The sequence below is a fragment of the Aotus nancymaae genome, unplaced genomic scaffold (assembly GCF_030222135.1).
Source record: "Aotus nancymaae isolate 86718 unplaced genomic scaffold, 86718_ANA_hifiasm-v0.15.2.pri h1tg000014l, whole genome shotgun sequence".
Taxonomy (NCBI): domain Eukaryota; kingdom Metazoa; phylum Chordata; class Mammalia; order Primates; family Aotidae; genus Aotus; species Aotus nancymaae.
In genome coordinates this window covers 13,051,024-13,074,574 of record NW_026988425.1, presented here as the reverse complement: position 1 = coordinate 13,074,574, position 23,551 = coordinate 13,051,024, and positions in this window count along the sequence as shown.

Below are 23,551 nucleotides of genomic sequence, written 5' to 3'. Positions count from 1 at the left end.
CAATGGCTTTCTTCTTGGTATCTGCTTTATCATTCCTTCTTGATTTCTTTCATAGTTTCTTACACATTTTAAAAGCTGTTTTAATTTTACTCTCCTCAATTATACTCTTTGTGAAGTGCATTTGTTTTATGTCAAGACCTTGACTGGAATGCTTACATAATCCTTCATCAGCCAAGAGTCATATATCTCAGGACCTTGGGTTCTGGAATTGACTCAGCATGTTTATTAGAAATATCAATGCATTTTTTATTTCTGAATTCCCATCCTCACTGCTTTACCCTTGTAAGCCGCCAGTCCTTTGGTTTTATCTAGCTCTGAAACATTCCAGTCTGGTTCTTTTTCTCTGTGGTATAAAGATTCTTATTAAAGGCAATGGCAATAGAAAGGAAATCCAGCTACATTTCAGTTTTGAAAACAGTGATAGCCATGGAAGAGTCTTAGTTGTGTTAAATAATCTTTCTGAATTTTCTTTCTTACATGAAAGACTTCCGGGAGCAGGTCTACTGTACTTGTACAAATACATAGTAAAACATAAACAATAATGCCCTTGGAGGCTTAGCTATGGATAATGATTTAGTTTGTGACACCAAAAATATCATAAGATCAATAATTACCTCTCCATTAAGAGAGAAATTCCCAGATCCCAGCCCAAATAAATTATAACTTCTTCCTGGGAAACTTCCAGAAAATAGCAAAATCTTTGCACAATTACTGGGAAGATTGAGAAAAGACATGCTCTGAACAGTCCATCTATGATTTATTTCCTGATATCGATAACTGAAGGAAAATTGTTCCCCTAGTCATAGAGATGATGGAGACCAAATATGATGCCATGGCAAATTGCCAAATCAGGATTTTTTTTTCATGGTGCTAACTGTGTACAATCTATTTTGTAGAAACAGGAAATTGCACCTTGAAGGAACTTTATGGAAGTATTAGCAATAGGAAGAGGATGAGTTGTAGTGACAGCAGTAGTAGTGCAATGGTAGTAGTAGCAAGACGGTAGTGGTAGTAAAGGGTAGTAGAAATCAGTGTAGGGGTTCCATTATTTCCTCCCCAAATTCATATGTTGAAGCCCTAATGCCCAGTACCTCAGGATGTGATAGTATTTGGAGAAAAGGCCTTTAAATGTAACTAAGTTAAAATGAGGCCATTAGTGTGGCCTCTAATCCAATCTGACTGGTGTCCTTATAAAAAGAGAAAATTTGGGCACACAGAGAGACACCAGGATGCACGTATACAGAGGAAAGACCATGTGTGATGGCTAATTTTATCTGTCAATTTGGCTGAGCCATAGTGCCCAGATATTTGGTGAAATATTCATCTGGGTGTTTCTGTGACAATGTTTTTAGATGAGATTTACGTTGAAATGGTTAAATTTTGAGTTAAGCATACTATCCTCCATAACATTGGTGGTCCTCATTTAATCAGTTGAAGGCTGAATAGAACAAAATGCTGGCTGAGCACAGTGTCTCACACCTGTAATCCCACCACTTTGGGAGGCCTAGGCAGGTGGATCACCTGAGGTCGAGAGTTCGAGGCCAGCCTGGCCAACATGGCAAATAGCTGTCTCTACTAAAAATCCAAAGGTTAGCCCAGTATGGTGGTGCATGCCTGTAATCCCAGCTACTTGGGAGGTGGAAGCAGAAGACTTGCTTGAACCCAGGAGGTGGAGGTTTTAGTGAGCTGAGATTAGGCCTCTGCACATTAGCCTGGGCAAGAGAGTGAGACTCGGTCTCAAAAAAAAAAAAAAAAAAAAAGAAGAACAAAGAGCTGACTTTTCCCAAGCAAGAAGAAATTCTGCCAGCTAACTGCTTTTGGAGTTCATCTGCAACATTGACTCTTCTTGGTTCATCAGCAGACTGCCCTTGGACTCGAAATACAACTCTTCCTGAGTCTCCAGGCTTCTGGCCTTCACCATTAGATTCTGGACTTGCCAAGCCTCCACAAGTGCATGAGCCAATTCCTTAAAATAAATCTCTTTCTGTATATATGCTCATCCTAATGGTTCTATTTCTCTGGAGAATCCTGACCAAGTGAGGACACAGTGGGAAGACAACCATCATCAAGCCAAGAGGATGGGAGAAGAAACCAAACCTACTTATTCCTTGATCTCAGGCTTGCAGCCTCTAGAGCTGTGAGAAAATAAACTTCTATTGTTTAAGTCTCAATCTGTGGTATTTTGTTACGGCAGCTTTGGAAAACTAATACACATTTTGCATAATACAATGGCTACAGTGGGTAGTACTGTAGCTATCATAGTAGTATAGTAAGGTAGTAGTGTAGTAAGTTAGCAGTGGAAGTATAGTAAAACAGTAATTAAGATGTAGTTAGGGAGTAGCAGCGTGGTATGGTAGTAGTAGTGTTACAGGATAATAGCAATGGGGTAGTTAGGTAGCAGTAGAGGTATATTAAGAATAGAAAAATGGAGCGGTCCGGGCAGCCCGGCGTCCGCCGTGACGTCATCGCCCTGCGCCAGAGGACGGCCCCGCCCCGCTAGGCCCTGCCTGCTTCCGTCTTGCGTGGCTGCGCCCCATGCTCTGGGAGGATAACGTGGTGCGCAAGCTGTGGGCGCTGGTGCTGTCTGGCCGTCAACTGCTGCGTCTGCTGTGGGCGCCGGCGCTGGCGGCCTCCCCTGGAGGAAAACCAATTCTGTGTTCACGGAGGACCACAGCCCAGTTCTGCCCCAGGCGAAACATGGCCTGGAGCTTCCATGCAGGACAGCCATTCGGCATGCAGACCGCCGAGGACCAGGAGGAACCCCTGCACTCGATCATCAGCAGCACAGAGAGCGTGCAGGGTTCTACTTCCAAACATGAGTTCCAGGCAGAGACAAAGAAACTTGTGGACATCGTTGCCCGGTCCTTTTACTCAGAAAAAGAGGTGTTTATACGGGAGCTGATCTCCAATGCCAGCGATGCCTTGGAAAACCTACGTTACAAACTGGTGTCTGACGGCCAAGCCCTGCCAGAAATGAAGATTCACTTGCAGACCGATGCCGAAGGATACTGGCATCAGGATGACACAGGAAGAGCTGGTGTCCAACCTGGGGACGATCGCCAGATCGGGGTCAAAGACCTTCCTGGATGCTCTGCAGAACCAGGCTGAGGCCAGCAGCAAGATCATCGGCCAGTTTGGAGTGGGTTTCTCGGCCTTCATGGTGGCCGATAGAGTGGAAGTCTATTCCCACTCGGAATCCCCGGGGAGCCCTGGTTACCAGTGGCTTTCAGATGGCTCTGGAGGGTTTGAAATAGCGGAAGCTTCCGGAGTTAGAACTGGGATGAAATGTTCTCACCTATGCGTGGGATCTGAATAATGAGAATGCATGGACACATGAAGGGGAACAACACACATGGGGGCCTGTTGGAGGCCAGGTTGTGGAGATGGAGAGCATCAGGAAAAATAACTAATGGATGCTGGACTTAATGTCTAGGTGATGGAACGATCTGTGCTGCAAACCACCATGACACTCATTTACCTAAATAACAAACCTGCACATCCTCCACATGTAACCCTGAACTTAAAATAAATGTTGAAGTAAAAAACTAATAAAATAAAATGATGCATGCATAGAGATAAATAATAGGTATTCAATACTTATCGAAGTGGACCATTTGTTAAACCTTCTTAAAGCTTAGTTTGTCACCTTTATAGTAAGTCAGAAAACAAAAAAAAAGTTATTAAGGGAAATGTTTCTAGTGACTAAAATGGCAGCAGAAGTAGATATTTGTTCAACATCTTTCTTGGGCCAGATATTATCCGTTATGTTGCAGCAAAAAAAAAAAAAAGATCTGTCTAGTCACTGTCAACAAGGAGAGTATAACCTAATAAAAGAGAAACATGTTTTATAAATTATAGTTTTCTTCTGACAAGATGATTTAGAAAAGGTAAATGTATTTACAATCTGCTGAGAGAAATGGGTGGCATGGAGGTAGAGAAAACTGGAAAAAGGAACAGACAGAGTTGAATCAGTGCCTGTTGTAGTAGCAATAAAAGTCAGCCATGTCGTCTGTAGGTTGGAAGTTTGAAGGAAAAGCAGCCAGATAGGAATTTCAACAAGCATATTTGAACTAGATAATGAAGAGCTTTAAAAGACACACTTTGGAATTTGAACTCTGATATTTTGGCATTGAAAAAATTAGAAGTTTTTCAGAAAATGAAACAATCACTGTTTAAGTATACCCATGATAATTAGAGTGAATGATGGAACCACTAAAAAATTAGACTGTTTAAAGACACACATGATAAAATAATAGCAAGAAAGCTATGAGATGAGAAAATAATTTTTAATTAAAAATTGTATTGCTAATAGAAGAGTTTACTTATATGTTCCTAGTGACACTATAAATTAATAGGCTCTGCAAAGAAACTCAAAAGTATGAAGTCATAAATAATTTATTTTGCCCTATTTTGCTCTAGTAACTCTACCTTAGGTACTATCTATGTATTTTTCTCATACATACATACACACACACACATACAAGTTGTTCACATGTGTACACACACATTTAGGGCATAATGATAATATGTACATGTACGATATGTTCTACGTGCATGTATGTATACATATATAGAGAGATGATATATCACATTGTTATGTAATACATATAATATATACCAAGTTATATAATATAAAAATTCACCAATTGATCTATAATAATGGAAAGGCATAGTGATTGATCACTGACTAATTTTCAGTGTTTATCATTGTATTAAAATAATGTGCTATATATAGGGACATGAAGATTTGAGGAAAGCACATTTGATCAAAACAAAATATGGTGTTTAAAATATAGAACAGAAAACAAAATATACTCCAATGATGAGAACAATGAAAAATGATGAGGAGGTATATTTTATTTTGTTATTTATATTATTGTGTCATTTTTAAATAATAGAAAAATTTCTACTAAATATATGTAAGTAGATATTCTAAATTACAGATAGGCATGCTCATTGAAAATTTAAACAATATTGCTACCATGATCTTATTCTTTGCCATGCCTCATATTAGGGCAAAGACTGCTGATAGGTGGTACTTCATAAATACCTACTAGAGGCTGGGTGTGGTGATTCACTCCTGTAATCCCAGCACTTTGGGAATCTGAGGCAGGCAGGTTGCTGGGTCTCAGGAGTTTGAGACCAGCCTGGGTACCATGGCAAAATCCCATCTCTACAAAAATTGAAAGAATTAGCCAGGCATGTGGCACATGCCTGTAGTCCCAGCAACACAGGAGGCTGAGATGGGAGGATATTTTGAGACCAAAAGGTGGAGGCCAATGGGCATAAGGAGGCAGAGATATTTGTTGCCTATGACTTTGAACACAGGCATTTGCAATGAAAATAAAATAAAATGAGTGTGGGCTAACGGTTAAATAAAACATTTTTTTTAGTCTTGTGTACTGTTGGTGGACCAGTTTCAAAAGGGAATCCCCAGGCTATCAAAGGGAAAAAAAAAAAAAAAAAAAAAGAAAGATAACTGTTGAAGGAAGGCACACAGGAGGTGGGCAGGAAAAGGAGGTTTTATTTTATCCACAACAGATTTTTCCAATATGTAAAATAGATCGAATGAAAGCAAAAGATAAATTGTTCTCCCTGTCTGTGAAAGCTTAAAAATCAGGATTTTCTGCCATAATTTAGCTTATTGGGCAGACTGAGATATGTTCTCCATTGTTTAAGCTCTAACATAAAACCATGTATTCAGAACATGTCAAGGAGAAAGGCAGTTTTGCTGTATTGCAAGCAAATGAGCTGTGAAGCCGGTACAGAAATAGAAAAAAAAATCAGGTAATGTGACAGAAAATATAAACATATGAAGGATAGGAATGTTCAGGAATATAGGGGATAATGTTTGATTCATGTATTTTGGTTGCCTGTTTTAAACACTGAAATTTAGGATGACCCGAGAGCATTTAATTTGTAAAATGATTGTATTTTATTTTATTATTAAGAACCAGCTCAGTTTTACTTCTAGGTTCTAGAAAGTCTAGGAAGCCTGATGGTAGAGTACATGCTTTGAATATTTCTGTCTGCCTATTTTTATTCCTACCGCTCTCTCTTCTTTACTTTAAAATCAGTGAATCAGTAGGAGAACATCACCTTATCTTTATTTTTAAGGAACTGGAATAAGACTAGTGGATTATCTAATCGTGTCTAAAGGGGAGAGTTTAGACATTTAATTTATTTTAATGTATGATAGCTAGCAAGATATCATTGTATTCTGAATGAAATTAGTTGCCAAATTTGGCTTGTTTTTATGAATGGCTCTATAAATATTGTAAGTGAAATGAAAGCAAAATATTTAGTAAAGTTATGAAAACAATTATTTAACCAAAAAAATTGAGTTTTTAAAAGTTGTTATATTTTATAAATCATTCTGTATGCAAATATTATAAAGTGCGATTCTTGAAATAAGCTTATTTCTAAAGCATTTTCTTAGAAAACATGGAAATTAGCAAGTAACGAAGATCATTTTATTTATGTTTTTATTTTTAATTGTTAATCTCTTACAGTATAAGTAGTGGAGAGTTGAGACTTGGTGTTTATCTCTGGTATTGCATCCCTAAGGATAATTCTATATACCACCAAGAACTGTGGGGCATCCCGCCATAAAAAATTTCCAGCCTTTTCCAAAAAAATAAATAGGTGTTTTCACTGGATACTGACAGAAAAGAAGCTTTTGGATCAACATAAACCACAACAAAATAAATGCACACATTTTAGCAGCAGGTAGAAAAGCTGGGATATGAAGAATATAACTCAGGGGCAACTTTTTAATGCTTAGCAATACATAGGTCAAGATAAAAATGTTATAGAATGAGCTCTCCTTCAGATTTTCCTACTGGTTCCATACCTTTGTCATGATTATGAGAAATCCATTGAACCCCAATGAAGATATGCATTCATACTTTGAGGAGTGCATTAACTCACATCCAGTGAAAAAGCCAGTAATGGATTCCATACTTTCGATGAGCATCGTGTGGCATATATTCTTGTATAAATATATATGGCAAATAGCTTTCCGTTCTACAGTGACATTATGGAAACCTTGACAGAAAATTGTTTATAACTTTTAGAATAAGAGAATGGTATTCTCTCACCTGGGTGATTCTTTCTTTTCGTTCTCCTGAGTGGTTGAATTTCTGTTTGTGTAGTTAGCCTTCTATGCAACAATGTCTTCTTGGTTCATGGCCTTTATATTTAATCACAATGTATGTTTGTCTTCAGCATTTAATATATTTGAAGATTTCTCTTTGTTGAACACGATGCAAGATTTTCATTCACTCATAATTTTAACACACTTGTTTCAATTAAATGCCATTGCTGCACCCATATTATAGATAAAGACACTAAAGTTTAGAAAGAAAGACTACATAGCTTCTTCTGAGTGCATATACATGTGTAGTATATAATATATAATTTATATTATATAATTGGGGATTGAACCAAGATCTGTAGCTAATGCAAATGATATTGCTTTTAGGATAACACGTTTAGCATACAATGCATGCTACAATGCTAGCTGTTAGTATTACATGATAACCATATATGAACATTGTGTTTAACTAGAACTGTGATGATTATTTTAAAATAGCAATATATCACATTCATATTCTGTCCTGAATGCATTTTGAAGTCTAGTGAAAATGTCTTTAGTCCCTTTAATCAAGGCTGCAGAATACAACATTGAAATTTGGGCACAATGACCCTTTGCTATCTCACTCTTTCTTATAATTTTTATACCTTCGAGGAAGATAAAAAGTTCTCAAGTGTGATGGTTTTACTTCCTGACATGGTCACACTTTAAAATGGACCCAATTATCTCTGTCTCCTGACATGCATGCCAAGTGTAAGATCTTCCTTTTGACTATGGGCAGGAGCTATAATTGTTTCTAACCAGCAGAATACAGAAAAGATAATAGAATGCCACTTGACTGATTACACTACATAAAACTCTAAATTTTGCTTTGTTACCAGCCTCTCTAAATACTTTTCTGCTCACACAGTTTTATAAAGCAAGCCACCATGCTGTAGAGACTCACTTGGCAAGAAACTAAAGGCAGCCACCATCCAAATGCTAGGAAAAAGCTACGACCTCTCTGTCTGAGGTTAAAGGAGGCCCTGAATCCAGCCAACCACAACAGGAGTTTCATGGGAGATCCATTCCCCAGTGGAGCCTCAGATAACACCTCAAGTCTGACCGACATTCTGGCTCTAACCTTGTGAGAGATCCTGAAGCAGAGAATTCAGCTAATCCATGCCTGGGTTTCTGACTCTCACAAATTATGAAATAATAGATGTTTGTTGTTTTATGCCTTTAAGTCATGGTAATTTGTTATGCAGCTATACATAACATACAGATTCTGGTATCTGAAAGTGAGAGGCTGCTCTAAAAAACACTACAAATGTGGGAGTGGCTTTGTAATGAGACAATGAGCAAAAGATATACAATTTTTGAAAAGCATGATAAAAACTAAGTTCTCTCAATCAGATGATTATGAATAAGAACATTGAGGACACTGCCAAAAGGAAGTAAGGAATATGTTACTAGAAGCTGGAGGAAGGGAGACATTTACCAGCAGGGAGCTTAGTGAGCTTGTCTCTTCTAGTCATGTAGACAACAGAAAATATAAGGATGAACTTAGTTATTTAGTTAAGGATATCTTCAAGAAATGTGTTGGATATGCCACCTGTTTTTTTCTTGATTTCTCTAGCAATGTGTGAGAATATAGGAAGATAATTTGAGGAAGGAACTGTTAAATCAAAAGGACTTGAAAGTTTTGAAAATTCTAGCTTTTCCAAATGACAAAAGATTCTAAATTTGAGAAATTGTTTTTGTGAACTGTTAGGAAAACAAGGTCTTTAGATAAAGCTTGGTATAGATAAAATGGTATAATCATACTATCTTTGCTAAAACTTCAAAAGATCAAATGATCAGAGTATTTAGTCATAAAAATGGCCTTTTAAAGCTATCAAAATTTTGTCTCACAGGTTCTGTCAGTCTAATGATAGGACCTCTAGGAAGCTTAATCTCTTTTCACTCACTTCTTTCTATTAGAGTCCCAGGTAGAAGAGGGATTATCTAGAAGGGACTTGTGGGTGTAGCTTTTGTCTAATAGAGTGAAACCCTGGGAAATACAGAAAAGACCCACCCAAATAGAAAATTGTTTTAGCAAAAAAAAAACTGCCAACTTAGACTAACGGGAAAATGGAGACTGAAAAATGAAAAGAGGCATTCAGACTTGTGAAATTCTACAGGCAGCAAGCAAACCATTAAATCTACTTAGGAACAGATACATTCTACTTCCATGAAAAAAAAGGAAGGATGACTGACAGGCTGGAATGAAGAACACATAAGTAAAGGAAGAGACGAGAATTACTCTTAGGCTTCGAAATATAGTCAAGGATTAGCCAACATTTTTTCCTGCATCAATTTGAAATAAATATCAACCAGTAAATCCTTTGTCATCCCTTTTGAACAGAAATGTCTATTCCTGCTATCCTCTGACTATTGTACGACTTGTGTTAGGTGTGTGGGGAACAGACAACTTGTCTCTTTAGATTTGTAGATTGACAGGGTAAAGGAAATTATATTAAGGAAGTTTCATCCTTACCTGGTTCTAATTTAGATGAAAACTATCTGGACTTTGCACAGATAGTTTAACGGGATGGGACCTAGGGACACTGGGAGGAGGTGAATGTGGTTTTTCTATAAGAAGGACAAAGATCACTGGAGTTAGCAGATGGGCTGTGATGGAGAGACTATAACACAGCTCAATTTGTTCCCAGCCCTTGGAAGTCACATTCCTGTGTAATAATCCTTTGAAAGAAGCAGAGCTTGTTACTCCTTTCCGACTATTAGAACATAGCAAAAGTGACCAGAAATCTGTAACTTCATTAAGCGATTTAATCTCTTCATGCAATGGTTTCCTCATTTGCTGATTGGGAGAAGTCGTTGGGTTGATTAAATAAATACTAACATAAGAACTTTAATATAAATAAAGTTCCTTGAGCAGTGCCTTCACACATGTATTCAATAAAGATTAGCTGTTATTGTTTCAAGATTGATGCCATTATTGTTGTTATAGTTAACCAATTTATGCCATATTACACAGTTTGATTACAGGCAAATAACTGTAATTAAACAAGCATTACAAGAGAAAAGCATAGCTAACTTGAACAGAAGAAGAATTTGGCAGTAATTGGTGGTATTATAAAAAGGTTCCAAGAAAAGTTGCCATTTGAGGTGGACCAAATCGATTAAACTTCATTTAGAAACATGTTAGCAAAAGGAATGGGTTTTCCATTGAAAAGATACAGAGAACAGTGGTCAAGCCATTTGAATGTAAAAGGAAAAGGTATATCCAGGAAAATGGCATAGTAATTATCTTGAGAAAGTGTTTTTACAGAAGACTAAGGATAGGTCCTGAAATAGCTGGTTAAAGTATGGACCTTATTTTGTTTAAAAATAATTGGGGGCATGTAATTTCTCTAGTTCCCATAAGAGATTCAAAGCAATCTGCAAATGATTTCTTACAGTAATGTAAAGAGAGAATTGGGTGTAAATACCTTTGTACATCTCTTTTATAGTACTTTCAGGACCATATTTTAATTTTGAAACCTCCTGTCTCTTTCAATTGATTATGAGTTTCAATGCTTTTTTTTCATCACTGTATTCCAAGGGCATTATGATATTTCGCTCTGAGGAGACCATTATAATATTAGTTGTGTTAATGTTGAATGAAATTAGTGTGTCTGGTTATGAACATGTTTATAAATGATGGTCATTCTTCAGATCACTCAATTTAGCAATCTGTAGTATCATCTAGTACAGTAAAATAAAAATCCACTTGCAATATATTTGAGGAAATAAAGAAATACGAGGGAATTAGGAGAAGAAAAATATGTGCAGAGAGCTAACAGACAATGTTAAACTCCTTAAGGGCTGTATGTGTGTCTGTGTATCCAGAGGACAGCTTTTGTTAACATTGTCAGAGGATGATGGTTAATTCAAGTTAGCCTTAAACATACTGCATCAGGGAGCAGTCTCATGGCTCACGTTTCACAATGACAGTGAAGATTGCTTAAATTAAAACAACAATTCAAGAAATAAGAAGAAATGGGATTAAACAACATGCATTAACTCACAAAATCATATTAAAGTATTACACAATAATTTAAAGCAGGCGTAATTCCTTGTCAAGGGAAGATGTTGGCGTAAACTATCCAATTAGTCTTTCTGCAATGTAGATGAAGCGAGGCTCTATGATTCCCTAATCCACTGATTTTACCTAGACTCCTTTCTAATAGTTACTAAAATATAATCATGGAATTCAGTAGCTTGAGGGCACTGAAGTAGAGACAGTGATTCTTTAAATTGTCATAAAGGTTTATATTCCAATGGAACTCATTTTACCTGATCTCCTAATAAGCCCGTTGCTTTATTAACCATCCATTACCATTATATAGAATCTGAGACAGAGACTTTATATGACCTACAGGCAGTATTGACATGTTATCACTGCAAACATTCGGCTTCAGCCTTATGAACTTCACTTCATTTTGGCTCCTGCTCTAGTTGCCCTTGACCAAATTTTCTCTTGTTTCACTTGGCTCAACTGACTTTATTGTTGACTACTCCCCAGGAAAGAAACTGCTATTTTTGTTTCTTTGTTTCTCTTCAAATCCTCATACCGCTTTTGCTTATTATTCAAATAATGACAAGTGAGTATGATAATGTTATATTATAATTTGCAGTGAATTTAATTATTGTGAGTGTGCTCGTTTCTTGACCCGCTGAGAATATCTCATTCTTTCTTCAAATTATGGTATGAGAAACCCTTGAGATGATGACTTTCTACAATGGTGCTCCAAAAGGCTTTGAATATTGAGATTGGCCTTCAAAAATAATATTAAATACCATATAGTATAAATAAAAAAGATAAACATCTTTCAAAATTTGTCCAAGGGATTAATTGATATTGTAAACTTGTATATTAATATTAATACTAAATAGCTGATTCACTCTATAAATTTATAAATGGCCTAAATCCAAAATGTTACAGAAGTTCAAAACAACCACTCTGCTAACTTGTTTCAAATACGTTTCTGTCTTCTCGCTAAAATTTTCACTCAGGAAATGACCTACTGTAATATTGGGGTTCAGGGGTTCAGGGTGCCCTCAGCTCCCCTGAGAGGACGTTCCAGGTTCTTGGTCTCCTGCCCTCTCAATGGGAGGACCCCCCACCTTCTCTAAGACCCCCGGGCCAATGAAAGGAGTTCCTTAGAACTTCCGCTGGAGTGATTGACTCTTAGTTTCTTCCCGCGTCTGTGAAATTCAAACATAAACTGTTAAATCTCCCAGATGGAGAGAGATGGGAGCGGGGCATGGTGCTAGGAAGTTCTTGCCCCCTTGTGGACCCAGAAGGAGAATACATTCCCTCACTACTGATAATTTGAGAGAATTTAGTATTATTTCAATAATCCTTAGTTTACATTGTAACCAGTAAGGACCAGAAATAAATGCCAAATTGGCAGCTGATTAGGCAGTTGAATTATTGAAGCAAGAATAAACCTAACCATTAATTATTTTGTAAAAATGTGAGAGAGAGAGAAACACAGACAGAGAGAGAGGGAGAAAGAAAAAAGAGAAAGAAAGAAAAATAGAGAGTATTCTAGAGCAGCAGTCCTCAACTTTTTTGGCACTAGGGAGCAGTTTCATGCAGAGCAATTTTTCCGCAGAAGGGGAGGGGACTGTTTTGGGATGAAACAATAGTTTTGGGATGAAACTACCCCACCTTCGATCATCAGGCCTTAGATTCTCACAAGGAGCGCACAACCTAGACCCCTCATATGCACATGAGCAGTTTACAACAGTGTTCATGCTCCTGTGAGAATCTAATGCCACTGCTGATCTGACAGGAGGCAGAGCTCAGGCAGTACTGCTTGCCAACACTCACCTCCTGCTGTGGGGCCCCAGACCCCAGACGGTGCTGGTCTCTAGACCTGGGGTTGGGGAGCCCTGTTCTAGAGAGCATAATTATATTTTCTTCATCTACTTTTGAAATGTTGGGAGACATGCTTGCCAAGCATATTACGTAGGTACTACAGGGGCAGTTATACCACGATACTATAATATAGATTGGGATGTCTTCTCTATGGTGTCAGAGCATCCCCAGATATACACATTTTGATAATTCCCTGAAGCTTTGATGCAGAAATTTCAGGCAAAGATAATGGCTTTGTATGCTCAAGAATCATTTCAGCTATTTTGTGAGTGTCTCCTTTGCAACAGTGTATGACCATTATGTGGATATGTCTACTTCCAAACTGCTCAACAGGACAGCCCTGATATCAGCTACATAGTTTATTTGGGATAATTTTGAAATAAGTTTGCATTTCATAGTATACCTTCATTACTGTAAACTAGACCATATAGGTTTCCTGCACATTTTCTTTCATTAATTCAGCAACTGAAATAGCAAATTCTCAATAAAGCATTTTATTACTTGCAATTCTGCAAAATCAGGGCCTTACGCATGAGGTAGGGATCTATATGACTTCAGTGTCTAGTAGATTAAATGAACACAAAACTTGTGCTATAAATCAATCAGATATGTATTATTAAAAAAGTGTGCTAAAATAATAAAGAACCACATTGTGCACTTAATTTTCAGAATCAAAATTCTATATTCTATTCCTATGCCCTTGTATTTACAAAGAAACAGGATGATTTAAAGTAAGGAGAGAAAAAGAACACGTGTTCATTCCTATGTAATTACACGCTATTAATCTTTGTATACATTTCCTCATTTGAATTGAAAGAAAAATAAATAATTATATGTATGCATTTGATTGAAAAAAGAAAATATAAAGAATATTCATTTGAAAGGTAAGTAAACTGATTTTATACATGTATGTATGTATGTACGTATTTTTCATGTTATGAGATAACAAAGTATATTGCAATAGGTAATTCATGTTTTTATAATACTGTAAAAAACTTTTTACAAATTTGGCTTATGTAAAACTACAAATATTTAATAATTAATTAGTTCCAGTTTTTAATAATATCTACACTTCACCTTTAGACATTCCTGAAAATGTCACCTTTTATAAAATAAAAAATAAAAATTTAACTAAATATACAGAAAACTCTTAACTCAGTTTTATAGTTAAAGAAAAAACAGATTAGTTCACTTACTGATATTTGGAAAAGGATTTTTAACAGAATAACATCAAAATTATTGCCAAACAAAAAAATTACAGTCACAAATAAATAAAATAAGTGCCAATTTTGACAATGGGAAGCGTGTGTTTTGGTTGATTTTTAATTATACTGAGTTTGTTTTAAGAACATTCTCTCTCTTCCTGTTCAAATGCAGTGTTTTTCAATGATATCTTTACCCTATTATTAATAATATCTATTTGAAAAGTTTGGACATTGAACATTGGAGTCTAGGACTATAGCCAGACATGAATTACATATCTACCTCAGAGAAAAAGCTTTTTGGCTTATAAAAAAATAATTTTTTTAAATTGCTCATTTGTATTAAAAATAGGTGTCAGATTGATATTATAAAAGCAATGAAATCTTATATTCCATTTATGGTCTAATGAAGCTGAAAAGATATTCTATTTTGATAGATTTGAATTAATATAGAATTGTCTGAAGTATAGTCCTTTAATGTTTTTGCAGGATATAAAGACTATATATTGTAATGAATTAATACAAGTGTGTAAGTTACTTTTATATAAGATAAACTGATCCTAAAAAAACATTTAAAATAATTGGGAAAGAATCAAATCATATTTGTATCTCATAATATACTCTAAAATAAATTCTTAGTAAATTTAATTTTTCAGCATAAACATAAAATCCTAAAGAAAAATCTTATTTTTTATATATTTAAAGGCAGAACTGTAGAAGCAAAAGCTGACCAGTATGACTACATAATGATCCTGCCATTATAATTTTTATTTTTTAAGACACTGTTTAAAAATTTTGGTAATCGCAGATGTCAAAATATATAAATCTGTAAAACTCCTTTAGTACTTACTACTTAATAGAAGAAATAAGTTTTGGTAGGACAAGTAGACAAAATATAGATTGGAAAGCCTTAATATGTTAAAGTTTATGCAGAAGTGACCATAGATTGCTATTTCAATGAACTTATCAAGGATAAAAGTTAAGGTAAGAAAAGAAAACAGGTCTTTTGTGACATTGAATATAACACTTGGCTGAACAGAGAAAAAGTTAGAGTTAGAAGATTAAAATATATAAATTATCTTTATAATTATTTAATTATAAATAAATAATTATAGGCATATCACTAAAAATCCAGAGCCTTGGCATTATGCTGCTGTAAGCATAGGAACACAGAAATATTTAAAATTAGATAAAATCCCAGTTTCTTGAAGCTGTAAATTAGACAATTATTAAGTGCAAATAACAGGTAAGGTAAGGCTATTTTCAGAAGTAGAACAGTACAAAGCCATGGACACACAAACACACACACACACATACACACATATCTCCCACACACATCTACATAGGCAAGGCATGCACATCTATACACACTATTAAGATGGCAGAAAGAATATCATTTTTGTTTAGACTAATATGGATGAACACAGATTTTTAAATTATAGAGGCAATAAGTTATAAGAGTTTCTATCAGGTGGCTTCTAAATTCTCAGTAAAGTACGAGGTAAGATAGCATTTGGAACTTCTAGATAGTAGAAAATTACTGGAATGTGGTAGTTGACAAGCAGAAATCAATAAAAGCATTACTGAAGGTCAGAGAGACTTTTGGTTTGAGAATCATGCTTCCCATGATGCTTCCCTTGGGCAATAGCTAACAGATTGCGAGCAATAATGACAACAGCAATGAAAACAAGGCAGGTGAATGTGTGATCAGCCTAGGATTTTGAATTGAACATGCAGATTGGAAAAGTGAAAAGGAGCTGACATTCGCTAAAGGCAGCATGGAGAGTATTTTAGATTGAGTATTAAGAAACAAAGCTTTGCTCCAATAGCAAAGACCTGGAACCAACCCAAATGCCCATCGATGATAGACTGGACAGGGAAAATGTGGCACATATACACCATGGAATATTATGCAGCCATCAAAAACGATGAGTTCACGTCCTTTGTAGGGACATGGATAAACCTGGAAACCATCATTCTCAGCAAACTGACACAAGAACACAAAATCAAACACCGCATGTTCTCACTCATAGGTGGGTGTTGAACAATGAGAACACATGGACACAGGGAGGGGAGCACTACACACTGGAGTCTGTTGGGGGAAAATAGGGGAGGGACAGCAGGGGTTGGGGAGTTGGGGAGAGATAGCATGGGGAGAAATGCCAGATATAGGTGACGGGGAGGAAGGCAGCAAATCACACTGCCACGTATGCACCTATGCAACAATCTTGCATGTTCTTCACATGTACCCCAAAACCTAAAATGCCATAAAAAAATAAAAAGCTGCTGTTTAGAAAAGTTAAACCTTTCTCAAAATCTATTAAATAGTAAAGTCATGAATTGACCTGATAACTATTTAACTTCAAAGTGTATGGGCCAGGCGCGGTGGCTCACACCTGTAATCCTAACACTTTGGGAGGCCGAGGCGGGCAGATCATGAGGTCAAGAGATTGAGACCATCCTGGTCAACATGATTAAACTGTGTTTCTAATAAAAATACAAAAATTAGCTGAGCATGGTGGCATGCGCCTGTAGTCCCAGCTACTTGGGAAGCTCAGGCAGGAGAATTGCTTGAATCCAGGAGGCGGAGCTCGCAGTGAGCCAAGATCTCACCACTGCACTCCAGCCTGGCAACAGAGTGAGACTCCATCTCAAACAAATGTATATTTTCTCATCAAGCTATGTTTATGTCGATTTGGACTTAAAGTCACTACTAAACATAGAAAGCAAAAAGTGGTTATAGGTGCCAGGCTGATGAAGGAGAGAGACAAAAAGGAAGTAAAAACAACACAGTAGAGGTAAGGAGTATAGCGTATGTGAATACAAGTGGAGATGTTGTGTATTTTATGTTCACCATGGGATCAAAAAACCGCATCATGTAAAATAGACACATAAATATATATAACAGAGAACAGTATACACAACGGCCTGGTCTTAGTTGTTTACTAAAAATGTTTTACATGTTTTTCTGTAGAGAATATGAATGAGCTTTCAAAACGTCTCATCTTTAATTATGTGTGCATATTTAAGAACTCCCTATTGGAGAACAATAGAATTAGCATTTTTTAAAGCATTATTGTCTTTAGCATTTGGCAATAACATCCGATCATTATTGTGACAATAGATATCTTGTTTCAAATTTTTATAGCAATTATGTCCGCTATAAATCAACTTAGTGTGGCAACAATGTCACAAGGTAGAAAGAAGTAAAATGTGTTTTATGAATGATTTAATAGGTTATTTCTTCTTTTATCACATATTATACTTAAGCATCTTTGATAAAACTAAGATATGGTTTTCAGATACTTTATATTGATGTGATTAATGTTAACAAAATAGGCAGAATAAAAGGCTTCTTTATATCAAGTGTATTTATAGCAAATATTTGCAACAATGCTTGCTCAATATTTTGGACATGTTTGAGGCTAACTGGGATATTATCTATGATGGACACTATGAGACTAATCATAAAAATATTGTTAATAATAATGTATATTCACAAATTATGAAGGTGTTCTTCACATCTAACAAGTAACTTTCTAAACAATATACTTTAGCTTGATTCCGTGTCTTTGCTATTGTGAGTAGTATTGCAATGAATACATGTGTGCATGTGTCTTTAAATTAGAATGATTGCTATTCCTTTGAGTATAGGCTCAGTTATAGGATTATGGGGTCAAATGTTATTTGTGGTCATATACTCCATGGAATACTATGCAGTCATAAAAAAGAACAAGATCTGTCCCTTACTGGGACATAAACAGAGCTGGAGGACACTATCCTTAGCAAACTAATGCAGGAACAAAAATCCAAATACTGAATGTTCTCACTTATAAGTGGGAACTAAATGATGAGAACACATGAACACGCAGAAGTGAAAAATACACACTGTGGCCTTTTGGAGGGTGGAAGGTGGGAGGAGGGAGAGGATCAGTAAGAATAACTAACAGGTACTGGGCTTAATACCTGGATGATGAAAAAATCTATACAACAAACCCCTATGACACAAGTTTACCATTGTAACAAACCTGTGCTTGTACCTCGAACTTAAAATAAAAGTTAAAAATAAAATAAAATGAATAAATACAAAAATAAACAGTAAATAAAAATAGACTTTATTTTTAAAACACTTTTAAAGTTAGGGAAAAGGTGAAATGGTAGTACAAAAAGTTCTATGTACCCTTTCACCCAATTCCCCTATTATTACTGTCTTACATGACTATGGTGCATTTGTTATAATGACTGAACCAATATTGGTGCATTAGCATTAACTAAAGTCTATAGTTTATGTCATTTTTATTGAAACATATCAAGGGTACAGACTATTGATGTTGACCTTGATTTGAAGTTGAATTCACCAAATTTCTTCAATATAAAGTTACTCTCTCCTCTACCTTTTCATACTGTACTCTTTTAACAAGAGTACTATCGAAGTCCATACTTAAAGAGTGGAGTATTTTCTTCCTCCTTATTGAGATAGAGATCTATATAAGCTGTTTGGAATTCTTGTACATGGGATATTTGTCGCCTCTTCCTAATTTATGTATATATTTAATAAGAAAAATTGAATATAAAGATTACAATACAAATTTCAAAAGTAGAACAAAAAATAGAATTAATAAAACCAAAAGTTAGTTCTTTGAAAAAAGTCAATAAAATTGCAAAAAAAAAAAATTGCTATACTGATCAAGAAAGTGGAAGGAGACTCAATTACTAAACTCAGACATGAAAGTGACATTATGTCCAACCTTAAACAAATAGAAATAATTATAAGAAAAAACTATGAAAATTTTATACCACAAATTAGACATCCATGATGAAATAGACAAATTCCTAGAAACACACATTACAAAATTGACAAGAAGAAATAGAAAATCTGAATAGACATTTAACAAATAAAGAGACCAAATGTGTAATTAAAAACAAAACAAACAAAAAAAAACTTTCCTAGTAAGAAAATCTCACAACCAGATGGTTTCAACAGTGAATTTTATAAAATATTTAAAGAAGAACTAATGCCAATCTGTTTACAAACTCTTCCAATAATCGGATGATACTGAAACCCTTTCTAAATCATTCTATGAGATCAGAATTATGCTAGTACCAAAGACAGAGAAAGACATCACAAGAAATGAAAACTATAGGCTAATATCCTTTGTAACTATTGACACAAAAATTATTGGCAAATAGTATCAAACAGAATTTAGCAGCATATTAAAAGGACAATTCACTATAACCAAGTGGGATTTATCCTAAAAATGTAAGAGTTGTTTAACATTAAAACACACACACACACACACACACACATACAAACACTAATGTCAAGATATCACAATAAAATAATAAAAACAACAACAAAAATATATACATTTCAATTTATGGAGTAAAAATATTTGAAAAAGAATACCTCTTTTGTAATTGAAAGACTCAAAAGACTAGATATAGAGGAAATTACCTCAGCATAATCCAGGGCATTTGTTTAAAAAAAACACTCACATTATACTCAATGATGAAAGCTTTCATCCTCAGAGCAGAAACAAGACAAGGAAATCCACTTTAATCACTTTTATTTATCATTTACTAGATATTCAAGCCAGAACAATTAGAAAAAAATACAAATGAAAGATATACAATTAAAAAGGATATAGTATAACTATTTCTATTCACTGTTCTAATAATTATTATGATAATTCCAAAGAATGCACACACATACATAAAACTTACAGTTAATACATTAGATACATTTACAGTATACAAGATAAATACATAAAATCAATTGTATTACTATAGACTAGTAACAAATAACTTAAAAGGAAACTTAAAAAATTTCATTTACACTAACATCAAAATGGATATATATATAATGATGATGATAAAGACGTTGAAAGATGTATATGTTGACAACTAAAAACCACTGTTAAAATAAATTAGGAACCTACATAATGAAAGATATCTTGTATTTATTAATGTAAATAATTAATATTAAGATGAAAATACTGCCCAAGGTGATCTACATAGTCAATGCAAACCCTATCAAGATCCCAATGTTTTTTGTTTTCAGAAACAGGAAATTCAATCATAAAATTCATATGAGATTGCAAGGTACCCTGAATAGCCAAAATGATTTTTAAAAAGAATACATTTGGAGAACTGACACTCTCCAATTTCTAAACTTTCTACAAATCTCCAATAATTCAAACAGTGGAACTGGCACAAGGATAGGCATATTTATCAGTGGAATAGAATTGTGAGTCCAGAAATAAATATATGTATCTGTGGTCAGTTGATTTGTAATGAGGATGCCAAGACCATTCAATAGGAAAAGAACACATTAACACATGATGCTGAAACAACTAGATATCCACATTTTGTGTATTTATCTTGTATATTGTACCTATGCTATGTTAACTTGAAGGTTGTGTGTGTGTGTGTGTGTGTGTGTGCATTCATTGGAATGTTGTATGTTTAAAATTATGACAATTGTGAATGGATTCAATTCTATTACTTCCTTTTTAACTGCATAGCTTTCCTTGTTTTTGGATATCCAGTTGTGTCAGCATCATTTGTTCATGTGTTCTTTTCCTGTTGAATGGTCTTGTCATCCTCATTGAAAGTCAATTTATCAAAGATACATAAGTTTGTAAATCTGTCAATTGACAAATTCAATTTTTAAAATCCATTTGAAACAACTGTATATGCAAAATAATGAAGTTGGAGCCATACATTAAACCAAACACAAAAATAAACTCAAAGTAGATAAAGACCTAAATGTGAGTTAAAAGTAGAAAACTCTTAGAATAAAACACAGGGATCCACTTCTAGACCTTGGAATTGGCAACGTTTCTTTGAGTATAATGCCACAAGTAAAAGTAACAAAAGAAAGAATAAATTGGACTTTATCAAAATTAACTTTTATCCATCAAAGAAAAACATCAAGCAAGTAAATAGCATGAATGATTTTGAAAACATAATGTTGATTACTCATAGCCAGTTGATTAAGAATATATGCTGTTGAGAGACACAGTGAAAAGTACACCTAGGTCTAGTCACAAATAAATTTAAAGTGCTATGATGTTTATTTTAAAATGTATAAACATTTCAATTTTTAAAGCAACCATACATTTTAAAATAAACATTATAGCACTTGAAATTATTTTGGACTAGAGGTAGGTGTATTGTCAACAGCAAAGGAAAGCAAAGACTTAGAGAAACTACCACAAAATTTCTCAGTAATGTTTTCTCCAGAAGAGAAAGAGATTAGGTTGCAGATATTTGGAAAAGCTCAAATATGCTTCTCATTGTTTTCCATAAAATAAATGACAATTTTAAGGGTAAATATAGCATAGTATGTGAGAGACTCTCATATTTGCATTTTTCTGTATTTTAAATATCTCCAAAATAGATGAATATGTTAATGAGAAAAAAGAAAGTCTGTATTAAAAATAATTCTGTTTTCACTACAAAAATATGTGAACATACAATTATAAATATACTTGTATACTATAACTTTTTTCTTTTGAGACAGAGTTTTGCTCTTATTGCCCAGGCTGGAGTGCAATGACGCGATCTCGGCTCACCGCAACCTCCACCTCCCAGGTTCAAGTAATTCTCCTGCCTCAGCCTTCTGAATTGTTGGGATTACAGGCCTATGCCACCACACCCAGCTAATTTTGTATTTTTGGTAGAGATGGGTTTTCTCCATATTGGTCAGGTTGGTCTGGAACTCCCAACCTCAGGTGATCCATTCACCTTGGCCTCCCAAAGTGTTGGGATTACAGGTGTGGGCCACTGTGCCTGGCAAACTTTTTCAAGCAAATATTTTCTTAATATTTTATTAACACTAATTAAAGGTAGGTATATTATACATATATATAATTTATAAGCATTATAGACATCTCTAAGTTAAATGTATATTTAGTTAGCACAATAATATATGAGCAATATTTCAAATAATTAGTGAATTCTACCTTTGTTTTTAGTTATCTGAAATTATATGTTTATCTTGCTTGTGAAGATATTTCCCTGACCCCTTAATGGGATGTATAACAGGGGTGACTCATTTACTGAGCCTGATACTCAACTCCTTGTGGGAGGGAGCATGTGAGCAAACGAGAGCAGGAACTGGAGTGAATGACTACTGGAACCTGCTGGCTCCTTTGGTGATGGAGGGATCAAACACCACTCACTCTGATCTGCTGCCTTCCACCCCTTGCAGTACGGACCACGCAGTGAGTGGGTGTGCTTTTGGGCACTGGCAGGAACAAACTTCATTTACTCAGCTTGCCATGCTCAAATTCCTTGTGGGAGGGAGCACAGATATATGAGCCAACTGGCCTCTTTTTGGCATTGGCAGGGGCAAAGGCCATGTGGACCCCATGGCAGCATCCAGGCATCCAGGTCAGGGTGCCTGTAATGCCCAAAGCCCCAAAGGGTGTGTTACAGTGCTCTTTTAGCTCTGCCACCCACTGATGGCTTAAGTGTTAACAGCTCAGTATGCCCTTTGCCTTTTTGCATGAGGTGGCTGCCCTCCACCAATGAGGGCAAAGGACCAGTGTAACAACCTTTTGTATCTGCATTTGTGGCTCTTGAGCTCTGGTCTGGCATCTAAGAAAAATAAAGTCATATGAAAAAAATTGAAGGATGGTAAATGTGAGGGATTTTATTGCTGATAAAAGTGGTTCTTGGTGGGAAGGGGAGCTGAAAAGGGGATGAGGTGGGAAGGTAATCTTCCCTGAAGTCTGGTTGTCTCCAGCTGGATTCTTCTAAGAAGTTATGCCATCAAGCTGTTCTTCTGAAGTCAAACTGCTTCTCTCTGACATCCAGCCATAGTCCCATCTACCGGCTGAGTCTGGGGTTTATATAGACACAGGATAGAGGTGGGGTGGGGGTGGGCCATGGGTGGTTTAGAAAAAGGCAACATTAGTGTGAGAAAACAGGAATATAAGTTTTCACTTTGAGCAGTGGTTTCAGGGTTTTCAGTTTGAGGGCTTAAGTTTCACTTGAAACGCACACTTTCTTGCCTAGAAAAACATTTTTCTTCCCCCTGTCCCTATCACAAGGATAAATTAATATTGTTTAGTGTTTCCTAGCTTACTTGTTAAATTTACATGAGAATCTTCAAACTGGGTATCCCATGGATTTTCTTATTCAATAATTTTCTTTGCAAATAAACCCTGGTAGGCCTGACACAGTGATTAGTGTCTGAAAATCCTGCACTTTTGGGAGCTGAGGCAGGCAGGTCACTTGAGCCCAGGAGTTCAGATTAAACTAGGCAACATAGTGAAACTTTATCTCAACAAAAATACAAAAATTAGCCAGGCATTGTGGTACACACCTGTAGTC